Source organism: Marmota marmota, unplaced genomic scaffold (genome assembly GCF_001458135.2).
Source record: "Marmota marmota marmota unplaced genomic scaffold, marMar, whole genome shotgun sequence".
In the NCBI taxonomy this organism is placed as follows: domain Eukaryota; kingdom Metazoa; phylum Chordata; class Mammalia; order Rodentia; family Sciuridae; genus Marmota; species Marmota marmota.
The window spans coordinates 8,348,398-8,369,378 of NW_025999991.1; positions in this window are offsets into that span (position 1 = coordinate 8,348,398).

The window sequence follows — 20,981 nt, forward strand, 5'->3', positions numbered from 1 at the left end:
CAATCGGGCTGCAGGGGTGATGGCAGAGATTGTCAGCGGGGTCTGACTCTGATCACACCCGCCCCTCCCTGGGGTCGCCAACCTGCCTTTCACACCCCCCAAGGAGCCTTCAGAACCCCGGCCAGCTGCCGGTGCAGACGGGTGACTGCAGGGCGGAGGACGGGTGGAGCGGAGACACAGGAGAGCCCCAGTCTCCGAGGCATTCGCTGGGTGAGCACAGAGATGTACACGCTCACGTGCGGGAGCAGTTGGCTTAACCTAAAATACACCCACCCGTTTACCCCAAAACGAGGTGAATTGATCAGCACTGAAATTAAGTTATGAGTTCAATTCTTGGGTTATATCTATGCAATCCCTAAGCCACTGGTTAGCCCCACACCTTCAAATTAATTTGATAACTACAAACAATTAGATCAATGGTTTATTTTGATTGAATTAGTTTGTGATTTGTTTTTTAAGAGCCACAGTTTTTGTTTTTTAATGTAAATTAATTGGTTCAAACAGGACCAATTATCTCCTCTGTCATGAAGAAATATGCATTCCCCAAAATTGACAGCACTCGGTTGATCTCAACAATACTCTAAATTGGAGGACCAACTTCACATATTGAAGGCACTCACTGATTCTGTAAGCCCTATGTATTGAGAGTTTGTTGCATGAGGCTCTGAGGTAACCTGGGGTGAAATTACTGAGTCTTAGGGAATCTATACTTGTATCTCCATTTTTAAAACTAATATTCACTTTGCAACTGCACAGACCATCTTTTACTTCTAAACTAAATGACAGATAATACCGTGTCACTGGACGTAGCCTATCGAGCCACATGTAGAACTGCTAAAATCACAGCCCACAGAGCTCTCCTTCCAAGGACCTTACCTTGATTAATTATTCCATCAGCTGGACTCAGCAAAACTCACTATTCCTCGATGGAACTTTTAAAGTTTTTGTATATCTGCACATTTTGTGTATCCGTACAAATGTATGTAAAATAGCAAGACGGTGCAAGAAGACCCACGGGTTTGCCACCTCTCTCCCACAGCCGTGGCTGGTGACCATTGGGTTTCATTCACTTCCGCTGCCTCCTGTCCCTGTGTACCTTTTATACTAGTGGAGGGATTGTAGTTACCACTGGTTACTAGTCTCTATAACGTGTGTGTGTGTGTGTGTGTGTGTGAGAGTGTGTGAGAAAATGAACAGCAAAACTCTCATCAGAGGCATTCACTGAGTTCATAGCATCCTGCAACTGTCCCTGCTGTCTAGGTCCAGGACTCTCCTCTCCCCAGGGGTAGCCTCCAGGTCGGCACTCCACACCCTTGCCTCCCCAGGTCCCACGGAACCCAACCTGCTGTCTCTATGGCTTTGCTGACTCTGGATACTTGTATGAGTGGCCTTGTGTGTCTGTCCTCCTTACTCTGCATGAGGCTTTCCAGGCTCCTCCATGGGGTGACATGCGCCAGCACTTCATTCTCCTTCCAGCTGCAGAATATTCCACGTACATAGGTAACTCATGTTGTGTATTCACGGCTGAGGCTGTTCAGGTTGTTTTCACCTTTGAGTGATTGGTGCTGCTATGATACTTGTGTACAGACTGCTGTTTGAACAGTTATTTTGAATTCTTTTGGGAATATAGCTGTCATTCCTTATCTGTAGTTTCATTTTCTGTTGTTTCAGTTATCTGCACTAACCCACGGCCTGAAAATTATAAAATAGTAAATTATAGAAATTAACAATTCTTAAGTTTTCAGTCACGTGCTATTCTGAGTAGCGTGAAGTTTATGACCAGCTGGCTCTGTCCCACATGGGACATGAATCCTCCCCTTCTCCCATGTATCCACACAGTATATGTTACCTTCCTGTTACTGAGAAGCCATCTTGCTTGTCAGATGGACTGCTGCAATGCCTCAGTGCTTGTGATCAAGTAGACCTTCTTTCACTGATTAATGGCCTGTCGCATAAGAGTAGTGAGGCTTCCAAATAGAAACCTAATGGCTTCCTTTCAGTGGAATAATGGAAGTTTGTAATGAAGGGAAAGAACCCATGCTGAGGCTGTTAGTCTCTATCATAAGACAGAAATTATGAAGAAGGGAAAATAATTGTGGACTTGTTTTGTCACACCTCAAACCTGAAAGGTCACCATGACGGCAAGTGACAAGTGCTTAGCAGCATGGTAAAGACATTGAAGTGTGGGGTTGAGGGCTGGCCTCAGCCTCAGGCCTCCACGGGCTCTTGGAGTGCTTCTGCAGAGGCACAGGGGCACATGCATCTGAGAGGAGGCCCTTGCTCGGTCTCAGCTCTGTCTGAGCCGTTTTCCATGCAGCTGCACCATTTCCCGTGAGCAGGGGCGAGGGCTCCAGTTACCCCACATCCTCACAACAAGTAGTTTGTATTACTCTTTGTTATTCTGTCCATCCTCGGGGACGTGCAGACGCCCCTGCCTCACTGTGGATTTGACTTGCATCCCCAGGTCTCCTTTCTGGTCTCGATGGGTCATTTGTACATTTCCTTTGGAGAATCTCCTACTTGGATCACTGTCCCACTTTCAAATTGAGATATCCTTTTATTGTTGCATAGTGAGAGCTTTTTATACACTCTGAATGTTTGGCTTCGATCACACGTAGAATTTGCAAATATTCTTCTCCTCTGATGCTGGGGATCCTTTTACTTTAAGGATATTCTTTAAAGCATGGCAGCTTTTAGTTTTGATGAAGTACAATTTATCCATTTTTTAAAAAAGTTGCTTGGGCTTTTGCTGTAATATCTATGAGAGTTTCCTAGAAGAAGCCTGTGAAGATCTGTGCCTGTTTTGTCCTAAGAGTTAGGAGTTTGCTCTTAGAATTAGGAGTTTGATTCATGTTGTGCTCAGGTCTGTGTGTGGTGTGAGGCAAGGATCCAGACTCACACTTTTCCATGCAGATGTCCAAGTGTCCCAGAACTTGTTTTCTGGGTCAGTTTTGATCTTCTTTCAATTGTGGGTTATTGTTTCCTGTTCTGTGCGTGACTGTCAGTTTTTGGTTGGAAGCCTTTAATTGTTTTTTTTCTACTTTGACTCCTGTGTACTCCTGTATTCCTAAGACTGTTCCTGAGCTTTATTGTGAGATGTGCTTCAGCAAACTGGGAAACGCTGTTACCTTTAAGTCTTGCTTCTGAATTTTGCCTGGGAGTCCTAGAACTGTGTGCAGGGCTCATTTTGCCTGCCTATGGGATGAGTCCCTGGAAACCCCCCACTCAGGATGCTCAGGAAGGCACACTCAGCTCTAGGTGAGCTGGGGCCGTTCCCTCCTGCTGCTCTGGTCTTGCTCTTCCTCAGGCACCTTCCCACAGCTGCCTCCACTGAGCCTTGGTTGAGGGAGGACTCCAGGGAGTGGCCGTGACTCATGTGGCCTGTTTCCTCCCCTGGGGTGCTGCACACCATGGCTGTCTCTGCTCTCTTGGCCTTTGGCATGCTGACCATGGCCACACCCTCCTTTTCTACCCAAAGGTGATTAAGGACCTTGAGATGCAGAGATCATTCTGGATTGTGCAGGGGGTCCAGTGCAGTCCCATGGCTGTTATGGATCGGATCTGGAATCTCATGATCTGAAACCCGGCTCCCTGGTGCAGCAGGATTCAGAGGTGAGGCTATGAGGAAGAGATTGGATGATGGCACTTGTAGCCACAATAATGGATTAATCCATTTCCTGGATTAATAATTTGAAGGGACTGCTGGGCAGTAACTACAGGCAGGCAGGTCCCTGGGGTGTCCTTTGCAGACTCTGTCTTGTCCCTCGCTGCCTTCTCTGTCTCACCCTCCGTGCTTCTTGGCTGCCATGAGATGAGCAGCTTCCCTCGGCCACACCTGTCCACCATGATGTCTGCCTCACCTCAAGCTCAGAGTGATGGAAGTGGCCCACTGTGGATGGAAACCTCTGAAACTGTGAGCCCCAAACAAACTTTTCCTCCTCTAAGTTGCTCTTGTAAGATATTTTGGTCACAGCGATGAAACGCTGACCAACACGGGCTCCTTCTAAGAAGAAGGCTGGAGAGTCCAGAGATGGAGGAGTTATAGGACTCTGGGTTTGGGGTGTAGGAAGGGGCCAAGAGCCAAGGAATGCAAACAGCCCCCAGGAGCTGGGCAAAGCCAGAGGACAGACGTTTCCCAAGAGCCCTCGGCAGGAACAGTCTTGCTGACACATTGGGTTTCTGGCTTCCAGAATGATGCATATTAAATGGGCCTTGCTTCAAGCCAGCAGATGTGTGGTCACTTGTTGCCATGATGTTGGGAAATGAACACAGAATCCTTGAAGTTGCTTCAACCCAGGGAGGATACTGGGCTCTGCCTGTGGTTCCCCTCTGCACGGTGGCCAAGAGACACCCAGGCAGCAAGCTGGCGATTGAAGGACACCTCCTTTACTTTCCATCCCTGAGGTCAGTGTCCTTTGCCACCTGCTGTGCTAATGCCTTGAGGATGGTTGCTTCCTGTGTCATGGCCCACGCTGTGGTTCCTTCAGGTGAGAGGGGAACAGCAGTTCCTCCTGGATGACTGCTGCCAGTTCCACACATGACACATTCATTTTCCTTTAAATTTTGCTTTCCAATGTTTGTGGTGACTTTATTAAAAATCAAATTTATAACCCTGTAAAATATTTTAATTTTTTTTGGTTTTCTTATATGAGATAAACTTTCTGAATGTAAGAAATATAGTTATTTTTTTCTCATATGCTTAAATATTTAAATCACAGAAAAGAGACTTTTTATTGCTGAAAATCAGTAACAGCACAATACCAACCATGCTGCCACCTGAAACTCGGTGCAGAGACTGTCCCTGAACATAGGTCTGTTATCATTAGGGCTATTCAGAAGAACACACTTTTGCAGATTTTAGGTATCCCATGGACAAAATATTTCTATATTAATACTGGCAGATTTTTACTCCCTTTTGAAGAACACTAGCCTTACAAGGCTGTCAGTCAGGCCTCGTGTGGACAGACGTTTCTGCTTCTCCTTCCTGGTCTGCTTTTGTGGGGCCAAGGATGCTGCTGCCACTTGGGTGGGATTGTCCAGCTTGTCCAGTTACAGGACCACACTGCTTGGCTATTTTGCTACATGAAGCAACATGCTCCCTTCAAGTACAGAAATTTACCTATTTTTGAAATGGCCACAGCCACGTTGGCTTGGGCACTGAGGACCCGTAAAGGTGATTTAAGGCCTGTGAACACCTGTTTCATTTCCACGCCGCGTCCTCGGGCTTCATTAACTGGAGCTTAACTGACAAGGGCGATGTTGCACTGCCGGACGGGGTGAGTGAACTAAGGCTCATTTAGAAGCAAACGCAGTCCCAATCTCTGTGATTTCAAAATGCAGGATGTTTCACTATAAATCCCCATTGGCATTTCCTATTCCCCAGGTAATCACTTTTGTTTCAAGTTTTCACTATTTTCTGATAAAACCCATAGCTGTCTACCTTTTGTGTTTCATCCTCTCACTTGCTAGGAGAATTGCAGAACCTCTTCAAGGAGCTCTATCTACAGCTGCGTGTAACTGGAATAAAAAGTTAATACCATTTTTAATACGCTAAGAAAGTGAAAATGCCCTAAATAAACAGTGTCAGTCGCATGGTCTATGGTTCAACAGCAGAGAGCCACAAAACACAGTGACCACTGCCGTTTTCAACACTGAGAATTTATGCACTGTCCACTTGAAAACACGGCCCCTTCCTTATGCTGTAGGAAGAACAAAGAAGAACAAAACTGTCACTGGAAAGCAGGAAAAGGGAAGCTCAGCCACTGGGCCCCAGGAGGTGCCCCTCTGTCTGCCTTCAGTGCCCTGTGCCGGGGCCTGGGTGTGCCTCGCTCTGCGGCCATCCGGCTACTCTGTGGGGATCCCTAGGAGTCGGCTGCTCACACTACTGCCTTATCACTGGTTCTCACTCTCATCTCGCTTGAAAGTCAAAGTCAGACCTTCATGGCACTGGAACGAATCTTTGATCTATGCAGCTCTTAACTGATGCTGAGATGCATGATATTAATTTCTTTTTTGCATGTGTTTTAACATTCTTGGAAATTTGTTTGACAAATTGTTCTAAGTGTAATTTTCAACCTGTAAGCTGAAGTCTTATGTAAGCTATTGGAATAGTCTACGTGCATTTTTTTTTTTTGGTTAGATTTCACAAAGATATTGGCAAATATTATTTTAAATGCATATTCAAAACACACACTTAACCTTTTGTACTCTTATTTGGAAAAGAAGCCAAGATGAGAACTCTCCTTCTCCTGAAACATATATTTAAAATTATTCATTGTCCTCTTTGTGCTTTTCTCCCATGTGACACATTGCATTGTTTCAGGAATGAGTATTATGGTTGTGTATGGTAACTTCTTGTGCCTCCTCACACTCTTAAGAAACAAAACACTTCAGTGTTTTTCCACTGAAAATTTCTGCAAGCTGTTTACATAATCTACCCACATTACTTTAATTATTTAAGAAGAATTTAGTGGAAACTGTACACACATATCTTTTTAGCATCAAACAACTCAGCTATTATTATTAAGGTCTTTGGGGGATTTCTGGGTTCTCATCTTATTATTACAATTCTGGTTTAGAATTCTGTAACCAAGTAAGACATTGGAGGTTTCAGAGGACCGTGGGTGTGATCTGTGGTGACAACTTGGGTGCATAGCTGAAGGACAGATGCCATTTAGTGTATCTGAAAGGAGCGTAAGGGTACCAAAATGACCCTGCAGTCAAGTGTGTGTCAGGGACATCTATGGGATGCCAGGAGTCCCCTCTTTGCATGTGTGTGATTGCACACACCAGCATCTGCTGGACACCTCTCTGCCATCTTGCTGAGTTCCTTTCTGCTAGCTTTTCCCCTCCACGGTGACCTCTTCAGCTCCTTTTCAGGCTTCAGATTCATACTGACTAATTTACCCTGGTTTATAGGTGAAAGATAGAAACCCACTGACTTCTAGGAAGGATGGAGAACAGGTTTAAACAATATGACACAAGCTTAAGGTGAATGGAAAAGAAAATTCTCATCTGCAGAACTGCTTTTCTCCCATTCAAGATGGGATTCGCCGTCCATTCTGACGTGACACGTGTAGTTGCCATAAGAATAAGATGCTTTCTCCCTTGTTGTGGAAGCAGAGGTTGTTCCACTTACTTTTGGGTCATTAATTCATTAGATCACCTATTCTGTTCTTGCATGGTTCTGGAAATGAGAGGCAGGGGGCTCTCATACGGTGCCTGTGGGCAAACTGGGAAGTAGCAACTTTCCACTGGTTTGCCATTGGAAAATTGGAAACAGAGCCTGTGCTGCAGGCGAAGCCCATCATGCCTGTTTGCTGGGCAGCAGAGGGCTGGGAGCTGCGTCCAGGCTCCTCTGGACCCTCCTGCAATACGCCTTTTGCGGAGCACAGCCTTCAATACACAGAGGCTATAGGAGCTGCAGGAGCCTTTTCTCTCATGCTGTTCTTAGTGAGTTTTTATTTTAATGGCCCCATTTTGCCACATTATAAATAGAGGCTAACTCTTCCCATGTCCAAGTTAGGGGGGACTCTCTGGCTGTGGTTTGGTCTGTTGCTTCCTTTCTCCCTCTGTGCAGCCTGACTTAAGGCCTGGGGGACTCGCACACTAAGAGCCGAGGTGTGTCCCTGCAGCTCCTGTGGGTCTAAAGGGGCCTCACCTCTCAGTCACACACCTTGACTTTGCCATTGTCACTCCAGGGTCTAGGAGGCATGTGTCACGTGTTGCTGTAAGTCAGGCCTGGGCCCATGCTGGAAGGATCACACATAGGCCACAGTCTTCAGAAGTGATCTTGCTGCTGTTGCTGAAGCCCAAGTTTGAGCCTGAAGAGTGACTTCATGATCCTCCACCTTCCACCAGCCTATGATACTCCTGGACAGGAAGTGGAGGAAGCATCCCATAGAGGAAGGAGGGTGGCAGCCATGTCACAGTCTGAGCCAGGAAGCCCACAAGAGACCTAGGAGGAACGCTTTGTCGATCCACTTTTTATTCTGCTGAATCGCTCTATTGTGTTGTGAAAATTCACACAGTGCAGACAGCCACAGAGAAAAATGGAAGCCTCCAGGCCAGGCTGTGCTCCTTGGGCTTCAGGGAGGCAGGAGCCCTCCCGCAGAGCTCGCTCTACACCCAGAGGTGCACATGGCGTCCAAGCACCACTCACGCTAACACACATGGCCGTGGAGGCCAGAGGACACGGGTTAAGTGTCCATGTCACTACGTAGCTGCCTGCTTCATTTTGCATAATTAATGTATTTGCAGGTTTCTTTGTTAGTAGGAAAGGTACTGAACTTCCTATGTCACTCTCCTGCTATTTTAATTTCTAAACTTTTACAACCTTTGTTAGTTGACTTTGTTTTGTTCCAGGGCCCTGGATATTGTGGATTCTGAAAACAAATCCATGTTTGTTATGTGGAATAGCCATTTCCATTGTCACCATCTTCTTAGATCCTTGGGAACGTTTGCAAATATAATATTTCTAATCCCTCTGACCTACGACTTGACAATTTGATTTCTCATCCCTTTCTAAATTACTTTAAAACAATGAGTAATTCAAGATCAATACAAACGTTACGCAAACAACACAAAACAACCCAAATCAAAACAGCTGCTAATGTGGAAGATGTCGCATCATCATGAGCAGTAGCGGACAAACAGCTTCCCTTTTTCTACCTGCAGGAACTGTCACGTATTTGATGATATTTTTATGTGACTATTCCAAAAATAAAGTGGCCAAAGTGATCAATGTGGTTGTTAAAAATAACTCAGTAAAGGTTATAAAATTGTGGAGTGGGTGAGAGAACACCTTCCTCAAATGTTTCGAGAACTGGAAATGAGTCACGCCACGTACTTTCCTGCCCTTTGAACAGAGCATAACATTTAGACCTACAAAGGATCTATTTTAAGCATAGGTAAATTTTAGGGTAAGAGCTTTATTTAAAAACAACCGTGTCTCTTTGGGACTCGATGATACCCACTCTAATCCAGCAGGTAGAATAACCCCCCAACCAAGGAAGAGATACTGCATTCCACGCAGGGCCAGACCTCCTGCTGACCTTGGACACGGCCACCGCCTGCCTCCAGGTGGGCTCTGTGGGGCCCAGAGCGCGCTGCTGCCTTCTCCTGTCCGTGCGCACTCCCGACTTGGCCTGGCTGGACGTACACTGGGGGCATGAGGAACCTCCCAAGTTAAGGGGAACCTGTGAGTGAATCCTCGGACGTGTGAGACGCAGGTCCCTCCCAAGAGGCATGTCAGGTAGGGTGTGGGAGTCCTCAGAGCACGGCCCACAAGACACTGGTCCCCGGGCTGAGTGCCCAGCCCCCCAAGGATTCTCAGGCAGCGAAGGCAGGAGACTCTCGTGCAGAGCCTCCCGCGAATCCTGAAGCTATTTGTGGGAGACAGGTTAAGACAGGCATTCGGTCTTCAGCCCAGACTCCCATCTCACCGCACCTGTCTGTGGTGCTCTGCTCTAAATCACCACGGGAGCAAGGCTGGGGTTGGGGGAACAGGTCAGAAGTGGTGACAAGGTCTCCTCCCTGGTCCCCACGCGGCTCCACCTGCCCTGCCAGCTTGTGCCCTAACCCACAGCGGAGGCTCTTCACAACACCAGCCAGTCTCGGTTCAGATTTCTACCCCAACGCCACCCTCAGGGCAGAGTGTCCACACTCTTAAGCACACTGCGCTGACCCCTCTTGGACCGCAAAACCTCGAGGACTGTGCCGTGGGTTTTCTGACCTTCTGCTGCCCGTGGTGTTCAGCGAATCATGGCTGCAGGTGCTCAGTGTGTCTCTTCGCTGAGAGAACTGACGAAGCCCCGGGATGACTTCAAGGGCCCCATCCCACCAGGTGGGCGTCCGGGACATCGGGAGGAGAAGCAGACAGAGATAAAAACTGGAAAGACCAATCAACTGTCAGTGTGCACCTGAGGCACATTTATTGATCCAGGACTAAGGTTTTTGGAAACTTGGCCAATAGCTCTCTGCCACTCCTTCCTCCTGAGACCTAAGTTTCAGGGTCACATCTCCTACCTGCACACAGAGCTGCCACTTTATTATGGACCCAAAATGCAACTGTCCAATAACCTTGAGGCGGGAGACCGTGTGGTTGGACTGACCCCAGTTTTCACCTCAGATTCGTCTCTGGGTTCACACCCGGGTGATCTGAAGTCGAGGCACAAATGCCACCAGGGATGAGGACTTGGCAGATGTCATTCCGGCCCTCACAAAGGAAGAGCCGTCTCTGGGGTCTCCCTCCTAGAACCCTGCCAGTAGCTGCTTGTTTTATGATGCTGGAAACGCACACGAATGTCTTTGTGACTTTGATACGATGACATTTTTGGTGCTCTTGAGGTCACAGATGAGGTTATCAAACATCATGTTTGGGGAAGCATGTCTTTGCAGTTCAGGCTCCTCTCCGTTGTGGGTGATGGCGAGGTGGCGCCCCTCCCCGCCCCTGTCCTGAGCACCCGGGGAGCGTGGGTGAGGGGACAGGCCAGCACAGGGTCAGGTGGCTGTGAGCGTGCCTGGCCTGGCAGCTCCACTCTCCTTTTCCACTCCCCAGGGGCCTCTCAGGTCCAAGGTCGCTGAAGGGGCAAGTCACGATGGGCCAGGGGACATCCAGGAGGCCAGCCTCGTCCTCGCCACGTGTGTCATCTGACTTGGGAGTGAGGCTGGGCAGGACCTAGAGCCCCTCCTCTCGTGTTTCATCTGGCTGAGAAATGGGAGCTCCAGGGCGAAGGAAGTGCCGAGGGGAGAAGACACCTCTGGTGGCCCTGGTGGAGGAGCGGCGGGCAGAGGCAGGGCAGTGCACCACTGTGACCTGTGGCAGTGGCCTGGTCTGAGGCTGGCCCTGGTTTTGCCCTGTTAGAATCCCCCTGGTGCTCTCGGGACTGGGGCTGGTGGGAGGCGGGGAGGGAAGACTGGCGCTGAGCCCAGGGCATTGGAGAGGGGAATCTGCTCTCAGAGAGCTCCCTGGGAGCTGGGTGTGTCCTTGGAGACTCAAGGGGACCAGGGTTAGACACAGGGCCTGAGAGTTGCTGAAGAGCATGGCCCCCAGCCCCCACCCCACTGGTGAAATAATTGGGCCCAAAGGTGTCTGGGGAGGAGCATGATATTTGGAGGTTGACAGGGAATGTGGCCGTCCAGGGCAGGAAGCAGAATCCTAATTAAAAGAATTGCACTGGAAGTTGGCCATGTGACAGGGAGCAGGGCAAACGGAAAGGGATCCCTTCCTAACATCATTGTCTACAAAGGGCACGTGTTCCAGGGGAGTGAAACGACCCACAGACTCATCCCCTCAGAGCAACAGCACGTCATTTGCAGAGAGGGATCTTAAAAAGCAATGATCTGTTCTTCCTTTTCCCTTAAACAAAACTTTCTGTTCTTCCTAAAAAGGTTTTTCTTCCGATGGCTGCTGGGCCCAGCTCCACCTTTGCTCTGGGTTGGTTTTTGTGAAGACAAAGCAGGTGGATAACGAGTTCCGACCTACAGGGAGCAGGGGACCTGAGAAAATAAGAGTTTTAAATAAGGCAATTTTAATAATAAATATTTGCATTTACTCATTTAAAAATGAATGTGTTATTAAGTGGGCCTACTTTTTGACAGGGGAAAAGAGAGAGGTGAGCTAAATAACGTGGGGCAAACCTGTGTTTCAGTGGGAAACTGTGGTCATCGGGATGCCGGAGAAGTGCAGCCCAGCGGAGCACTCTCCACGTTGAGAGATGGGAGAATTACTTTATAACTCTGTGAATTGCGGAAGCCGACAATGGGAAACGATTCCCGTCTCTGGGCAGCAGCTGCGTCTCGTAGGCTGGGTGCAGACCCTCTTCTCCCCCCCGAAGAAACCAGCTTACCCTCCTTCACACCTTTCTTCCTGCTCCAACCACACCAACATGACTGTGCTTTCTTCTTTGAATTAATTAGGACGTCCACTTGTTTCTCTCTTCAGTTGAGCTAAATAAAATAGTAAGCATGTATTTATTTGATATCTGTCTCATAGTTGTAATTTTACCCTTTTTTTAAGAAACTGTTTTTTACAAAGACTATGTTTTCCAACCATAAGGAACAGAAAATGTGTAGAACAAAGAAAAGCAGAAAGGACACAACCAGACGCCCCATAACCACACCCCAGAGGAGAGCCCTGGCAGTGGATCAGCGTTCAATTATATTTAATGAGTACATAAACAGATTTGGGGGTAAAGCTGGACTTTTGTGCAGAGCATGGCTTGCAACACGTTTTCTTTTTCCTTCCAGAGACACAGTGTGTAGCAGGCCTTCTCAGTGGGCTGGGAGGGGCCTATGCACAGGACTCCAGTCTGCCTTAGGAATCAGCTGGGATAATCAGGACTCACTCGGACAGCTGGAACATTTCTCTGCAACCACAGGAGTGGCACAGTGCTGTGACAGAGAGGGATCTGGGTACAGATTCCCGTATCCAACAGGGGGAGGGAACACGGGTGCCGTGGTCGCCTGTAGGGGTGCATGGAGAAGACACCAACACGGTGGCCGAGCCCAGCAGGTTTGTTCCCAGTGAGTCTTTGGGTTTTTCGAGACTCATCAACTGTGCCCCTTGAGGACGGGCTGACTCTCTGGTTCTTTGGCATCATGTTTGTGTGTTACACACGCAGTGTTCATGCGTAGGCACAGTGAGGGTTCCAGCACGTCCATGTCCAAAGACCTTCTACCGCTCAACACTGGGCACCTTGCCGACGTCTCCCCACCTGCTGCAGTACTGGGGATCACTGGTGCAGCGGGGTCCCTGCTGTGAGCATCTGGGAGCTGCTGATGAGGGGAGCGCTGTTCTCCAAATACCCGTGACTGTCCTTCCTTCTGGAAGCCAGCAGTGCCCCATGAGGGGGCAGCCCTTGCACTTTACCCCAAGGATGGTGTCAGGAGCATTTAACTAGAAGCATGCTTGGAGCCAACTTCCTCAGGACACACGTGGCCTGCCACTCCTGATTGATCTAAGCCTCTCGGGGTGGCTTGGCGGGCCGACACTGTTCACCCTCTGCGTGAGCAATGCCACTAGCTTCTGGCCATTCCTTCATTCACACTGGTGTTCAGTTTCTCTGGATGTGGAGAGTGACCTGAGTGTGCCTGTTCCCTTGGCATGTCCCATGCCCTGGGAGCCCTCTTCTATCCTTCCCCTCACTCTAGCTTTGCTCTTGTGTTAAGTGACTTCTAACCTGCGGGCAGCTGTTGCCGGGTCCTGTGCTGCTCGAAGGCAGTGGCCTTGCTAACTGGTCTGAGGTCTCTACAGAACCCAGCACAGAGTCTGTGCAAAGGCTTGTTGACCGAGACCCATGGGCTGATGGATCCGCCCAACCACTGACATCGAGAGTCTGCCTTTGTCTCTCCCTGGTGAGGAGACCTCCGTCCACTACTTCACTTTCACAGGGCAGGCTCTCCTTTGCTGCTGGGGACTCTCCTCATCACCCTCCAGCGTCCTCCCAGAGGAGCAGCAGGCCAGAAGCTCAGGGTGAGGCCCAGGACCACTCTAGACTGCGCTGCTCTGTGCCCAGGAGAGCAGAGAACCCGAGGGCAGCCCTGCATGGACAGCAGCTCACCTTCGAAGATGGGGAAAGGTCAGATTTGGCCTCATGCAAAACAAAACATGATTTTTTTCTTTATTCTTTGCTTTTAATCTGGGCTTGCAGAATCCTAAATGAAAAAGAGCAAAATTAATGGGAAGTATCCTAGGATCTTGGCAGAAGGTTCTTCAACAGAATGTTTCTCAAAAAAGGAAACTCTTAGTAGTTTCTAGCTATTCACTTATTTGAAATGGATTTGTTTATTTGGCATGACAGAAGAAGAGATAAAACACAGAAAGAATCGGATTAGTTTTTTTTTTTTTTTTAATATTGGGAAATGACTTGAGTACATTTGCTATCTGCAGTCCTCAGTGAGCAGAGCTCCAGCGAAGAACCAGGGAGAAGCTACACAGACTAGCCCCTGTGACCTGGACTGTCAGCAGACCAGGGGAGCTGCCACGGGCTGTCCTGAGTGCTCCCCAGCACTGGGTGGAAACCGGGCTCCAGGAGGAGGCAGTGGAAAGAGTGGCGGCCTCCACCCCGCCTGCCCCTAGCACCTTCCCTCCCCACTTCCTCAGGCCAACAGAGGAGCCACCAGCAGGGACTTCATGAGCCTGGGCGGGCGGGGAGCAGGCTCCCCTCAGTAGTGCACGTGCAGCTGTGGGGCAATCCCTGGCTAGGGGTGTCAGGATCAGCCCAGTTCCCAATGGTCAAGAGGCTGAGTCTGAGAGTCACCCTGTTCTAATACTCAGGCTGGGAGGAGGGTTTTGAGAGGAAAAAAACAGCATTCATCCAGATGGGACGATTCCCTCTTTAGTATTTATCTCTACCATTCCAGGCGATGGATACAGTTTGCACACACATTCATGCAATCCTACGGCTTTATGGTGATCCAACATTTGGAACTCGGTAGATTAAGTCGGTCACACGCGCCAGTCCCGAATGTGACACATCCTTAGGCTGCTCCTGGTCTGCTGAGCCTAGGCCCAGCTGCCTCTCAAAATGCAGCTGCAAGGATCTTTAGCTTGTCTTTGTCCTTGTGCAGAGCACTGGAGGTCACAGATCCTCACTCTCGCCTTTCAGTTTGGATTTCCACTCGGAAGAAGGATGGGAGGCTCTTGGGCCATTTGGAAGGCACACCCCAGGGCATCCATCAGGGGAGCCAGGGCCAAGCACCAAACGCCATGTCACCCCTTCCTCGCCTTCTCCCCCTCCCTCTCCCTGCCCCTCTCTCTTCCTGTCCCTCCCTCTCCCTCTCTCCTTTACTCCCCCTCTCTTTCTCTCTCAAGTTTTAAATTTCTCAGCTAGTGTAAAACTTAATGAAAGCCCTGGAGTATACAATACCATTTTGAAAACAGGAATTTGTGACTGCTGTGAATCATCACTCACAGCAGGGACCCAGCAGTGTGAATGTGGGAGGAACACACAGAGCCCCTCTCTTTTTCACTGGGATTTATTACAGGCAGGTCATTATTTACAATGCACCATTCACATCCTCTAAAGAGCCAATAAACTGGCTGCTGAATATGCATTTTGCTCTGTGGTGAACACAGATGTTTCCAGCTAATATCCATTTCATTTAATTTCTTTTCTCCTTTTTTAAAAAAAATTCTATCTTGCTATTTCTGCAGCAGCTGGGTAACTATTTGCCCATCTTCGGTTTGGGAATCACTCCTCATATTTATTATCATTGGTGCCATTCACGTGGCTCTACTTAAGGGTCTGTCAGCATCTGCATTAAGAAGAGCTCCTGTGACTGAGGGTTCAAAACCAGGCTGGCAGAGTTTTCTGTGGGTTAAATGTTAGGCATATGAGATTCCAGTTTGGGATCAAATCACTTTAACAATGTGCAGAAATAAAATCAGGGTATTTTAGAGATGAAAAGTTTCATGAAAGGGGAGTGGGAATATTGATTGTAAACACTGTTTTCATTTACTGTTCCTGTAAGTGAAATATTGCTTTTTTTTTTCAAGTACTCATTTTTCCATCCATTAGTCTTTAAACTTTCCTAATGTTGGGTGAAGGAGAATCGACAGTAATATTTGAACTCTTAATCTTAGAAGCAGATATTACATAATGCAAACTTTCGGTGGTGATTCTGTCCTGTTGGTCTCTGTCTTCCCTGAGAAGGTGATGTGACGGCACATGTGTCATCGTTGACCCGGGGAGCGTGTGTGCCTTCAGTGTGTGGAGTCTGGTGTGGTGAGCACACTGAACTCAATCAGGACTGTATTGTCGAGGGCAGGTATTTTAACCCTGATTGCATCATCTGATGTCCATATGGATGTGCTGCATTCCACACATACGGTGGTGTTTTTTTTTTTTGTTTTTAACAGATCTGAAATCTCTTTCTGGAAAGATCATAACAGAAACAAATGTTTCTTAAGCACTTGGTATACGCCAGACAAGAGTCTGATGTGTTTTCATGAATATTTCCTTGATTAAGCCTCACAAGGACATCATATGCCTCTGATGGTAAATAAGATGCCAACGCGCTGCTAACTGTGGCAGAGACCCCCTTCCACAGAGCCACGAGCAGAATGTTGTAAGCTCTGAATTGTTATTTTCATAACTCTTAGCAGGGACTACGAAGCCATCCAGATAATATGAAGCCATCCAATTTACAAAAGGCAAGGCCTATCAACAAGAGAAGTGTCTCATGAGAAACCCTCATTTCTGACTTGAGAACACGTCCCTCAGCTCTGAAGTTCAGGTTATATTTTCTGTGTCACTGTCACCAAAACATGTGACAAGAAAAACCTGGCGGAGTTTATTTTGGCTCATAGTTTCAGAGGCTCAGTCCGTGGCTGCCCAACTCCATTGCTCTGGTGGGAGGTGAGGTGGAAGGTCATGGCAGAAGGCTGTCGTGGGAGGAAGCTACTCAGCTCATGGTGGCCAGGAAGCAGAGAGAAAGAGGGGAAGGGCTTCAGGAAGATGGACCACATCCAGCTACCACTGTCTCCGTCAGTCACACCGGGACGCGTGATTGGGTAACTCTCACAGCCCAGTCATGGCACCTCTGGATCGTCCTGCAGAAACAGCTGGGGGTACACCTCAGATCCAAGCCATAACACAACTTAGAGTTCGCCCTGGAGCAAGAGTTGGGGTAGGGAATGCAGCCAAACTAAACAGCCCTCCCCCAGCAACCCCACGGCTAGGTCCGCAAGAATTCAGGAAACCAACTCCTCTTACCTAAGGTAACTGAGTTCAGGAAAACACGGATTTGTGTCTTCACGTGGTTTCTGTGCTTTATCACCAATCCATTTCCTATTGCAAACACGACATTAAGTTAGACAGTTTGGGCATGAACTGGGGTCCTCTTCCTGGGAGTATGGTCATATCCTATGAGTTCTGAGATTATTAATGAGGTATTAACTGGGGATTAATGGACAATGGCCATGCTGAATGGTTACTGAGTAGGGAGAGTACATTGTGCAAATTTAGATGTTCAAATTATTCTGGACTTAAGATCATCTTAGCATTCATTTTCATAAGAAATTGAAATAGTTCTTTTACCTTGATTAAAAATGGTCCAGTTTACATTTTAGAAACATCTAATTTATAACTTTCACTGATATTCATTAACCTTGAAAAAGCCTTTTGGATTGAATTATATTTGTAGAAGGTCCTCAAATGTACATTCCCGTGATAATCAGGGCTTTTAAAGTCTCTCTTCCATGTGAGCGATGGCCTCTAGCTTCTGCCTCTGTGTCTTGGGCGGTCTTTGGAGCAGGAGGAGTCTTTTGTCCCCACTCTGTCCGGTGTCCTCCTCACCTCAGGGGAGTTCTCCATTCCTTGTCTCTGTGAAGAGAACATTAGAAACAAATGAAGAAGAACTCACTTGTATCTAGGCCAAAATCAGGGCTGGCAGAGCATGGGGAGTGGCTTAGACTGTGCCGGGCATTAGCTGACTGGACGCTGAGCCCAGTCTGTCACTGCCAGTCCTCCAGGGAGTCTCCCAGGACAACCCTCCCTGTGGGTGGGGACTTGGGTCAGACTTGGGAGGGTCTCTTCCTTCCCCTCCCCGCCCTCCAGTCCTGGGCCGCCCTCCCTCCGTTCCTCTCCTGGTCTCTCTCCCTCCTCATCCCTGGCCAGTCCTTCCTGGTCTATATGTTCAACACACTAAAAAGAGAAAATATTTACGCACTCAATTAATATGTGTGCATGCATTAAATTATGGCTTTCTCCTCTTATACTCCTTTAAAACTCACAATTTTTTGGCTTTTCAAATTTCTAGGAGTGAATGATAATAACAATAATGTGTTTTTTTGTAAGAATCTTGTAATTATGTAAAAATTCAGTCGACAGTAATTGATGGGTCTGTTTTGTTCTACCATGTGAAAAATGTAGAATTTCAAACTGTTTTCTGTACGTTAACCATAGGATGACTAATCTGATTTATATAATAGAAATGTTCATTCTATCAAAAATGGAATTCACTAGTTCTTTTATTCTATTGCTTGGTAAAACTGACTTCAGAAATTGGACTACTTTTTTTTTTTAAGTTGCAGTTTATAGCCCATTGTGAAGCCTATGAGGGACTCCTGGATTCTGGTGGTGCACGGTTAGCAGTAGCTCAGTGGTATCACCAGATACCACTGATGTTTCCACAAAGAAACAGAAGACAAATCCCACAGCATCCAGGATGAACTTGGACATGGAACACTATTCACCCTTAAAAAGGAAGGAAGTCCTGACTCATGTTATAACAGGGTGGACCTTGAGCACACTGTGCTCTGTGAAATAGCCATCACACAGGGACGTGCTGTCTAACTCCCTTACACAGGATGCAGAGTAGTCCCAGTTAGGAGGCAGAAGGCATGACCCATACACAGGACCTGCAAGTGTAGGAAGAGCACCTCAGCACCTGAGCCAACGGGATCTAATTTACGCTTATAGAGTAATGCACTCAAAGCCAGCAGAGTATGCATTCTCTCCAAGTGCCTCAGTACACATACCAAGATGCATCGTAACTGGGGCCATAAAAATCTTCAGTGAATTTAAAATCATTGAAATCATCCAGAAGAAATTCAGCAAGGTCCAAGGACACAGGCCAAGGACCCAGACAATCCATTGTATTTCTGTAGAATAGCAATGAATATTTGGAAAGCAAAATTAAGAATACAATTTATTTCATGGTTTCTTAGCAAGAATGAAATACTTAATTGTACATCTAAAATATAATGTACAGAACTTGGATGCTGAGAGCTATAAAACATGGATGAAAGGAATCAAAGAAGATCTAAATGAACAGAGAGAGAGAATGTGCTCATGGATTGGAAGATACGACATAGAAAAGTCATCAGTTCCTCCCAAATAAACAAAATAGGTTTAATAAAACTTACACCAAAATCCCAGTCTGAAATTTTTTTATAGATAGAGACAAGATTATCCTGCAATTTATATTGAAAGAAAGAGTAACTGGAAAGTAAAAATAATATTAATTCTCTCTGAAGAGGTACTATACCCAAACTCAAAGCTTTTTGTGCAGCTACCACACTCTAGACTTGGGTGCTGTTGGAGGGACAGGCACAGAGCAGTGGAGCAGAACCGATGAACAGAAGCTCACCCAGCACAACCAACTGGAGTTTGATAAAGATGTACAGGCATTTTAACAGTGAAAACATTTCAACAAATGTTACTGGCACAATTGCATATGAGCAGGTAGAAGAAAAACCGCAGCCTGAACCCCACGCCTCACACAAAACAGAGCGTACAGTTAAATGTAAAACAGAACTGCAGAACTTCCGTAAAATTGTGATTTAGAAGCTATGATTGTAGGACTTGATGCAGGGCTCTTATGTACATGAAAGTACAGGCACATTCGTAATGGGAAACCAGAGTCCTCAGACTGCACTTCCTCCATATTGAAAGGTTTGCTCAAAAGACCTGGTAAAAGGACCCGAGGACAAGCTACAGAGAGGCAGAAAATATTTGCAGACCACATATCTGATAAAGAACTCCCACCTAGAATACAGGATGCACTCTCGGAGTTCAACAGTGAAAGATGAACAATCCAATAGGAAATGGGCAAAAGACGGAAGGGACATTCACTGGGAAGGGTGTGGGACATCTCCCAGCACTAGAGAAACACAACTCAAGGCCACAGGAAGTTAGCACGTACTTATGAAACCAGCCTGTGTGGGACAGAACAACGCAGAATGCTGGCGAAGGTGCAGATCTGCTGCTCAGTGCCTGGGAGTGGACATGGCACAGGTCCTACAGAACAGTTGGGCATTTCTTTAAAAACCAGCCACATGCTTCTCCTGTGTCCCAGCAACCATACACCTGAGCACTCATCCCACAGGAACAAAAATACCTCTGTGCAAAACCTGCAGAGTTGCTCCAAGTGGTTTGTCCACAGGGCCAAAAACTAGAAGCAACTGGAGCTTCCTGACAGGCGAGTGGTTAAGCAAGCTGTGGTATGTCCATACCTCGAGATGCTACAGCACTGAGGGACACTGACACAGGAAGCCCCTTGGAAGATCTCCAGGACATCACCATGAGTGGAAGGAGCCCATCTCCAGAGTGTACGCACAGTGCCACTTATGTAACATTTTTGAATGACCAAATTATAGAGGTAAAGAGCAGATCTGTAGTTCTCAGGAGCTGGGGATGATGAGGGCTGGGTGGTTGGCTTAGGAAGGGGTAGCAGGGGAGATCTTTGTGATGCTGGGCAGGTCCACACACATGACAAATGAGCATGGAACTGTGCCCACCTCCTACCAGTGTTGGTTTCCAGGTTTTAATATCGTGCAACCCTTGGAAAAGGGTTACCCAGTGGAACACGGCAAATGACAGGTGCTCTCACTGCTATTTTTGCAACTTTCAACGAGTCAGTAGCTATTTCAGAATTTAAAAAGTCTTCAAAAGTTACTATGAGCCAAAAGTAAACATTAGGATTAATGGAAAAACATCCCATTAAAATCAGGAGTGAGAGGCTGGGTACACTGATCCCTGTAACTCAGGAGGCTGAGGCAAGGGGATGGCATGATGGAGGACAATCTGGGCCACTTAGTGAGGCCCTGTCTCAGAATGACAGATAAAAAGGGTCGGATGCAGCTCAGTGGGGGAGCATCCTGGTCTCAGTCCCCAGTGCCAGAAAAAGAAGAATCAGGAATAAAGCAATTTTATTTGCTCTCAGCATTATTCTTCTAATTTATGCTGCCGGTTCTAGCCAGGGAAGAGGGAATAACAACAGTTATTAGGAAGAGGTCTGGTAAATTTTTGAAGTCTCTACAATCATGTACTTGCAACACAAAAAGAATCTTAGTATTAAAAAAGGAACGCGATTAAGTAAGAAAACGAAGGTTAAATAGATACAAAAATAATTTTCTATGTACCAGTTAAAATAAATTTGAAATATTTGTGGCAGCAATTTATAACATTAATCAAAGAAAATGTATTTCCCTGTAAGAAAAGTAGGGGGAAGTGAAGAGAATGACTCAGTAATGC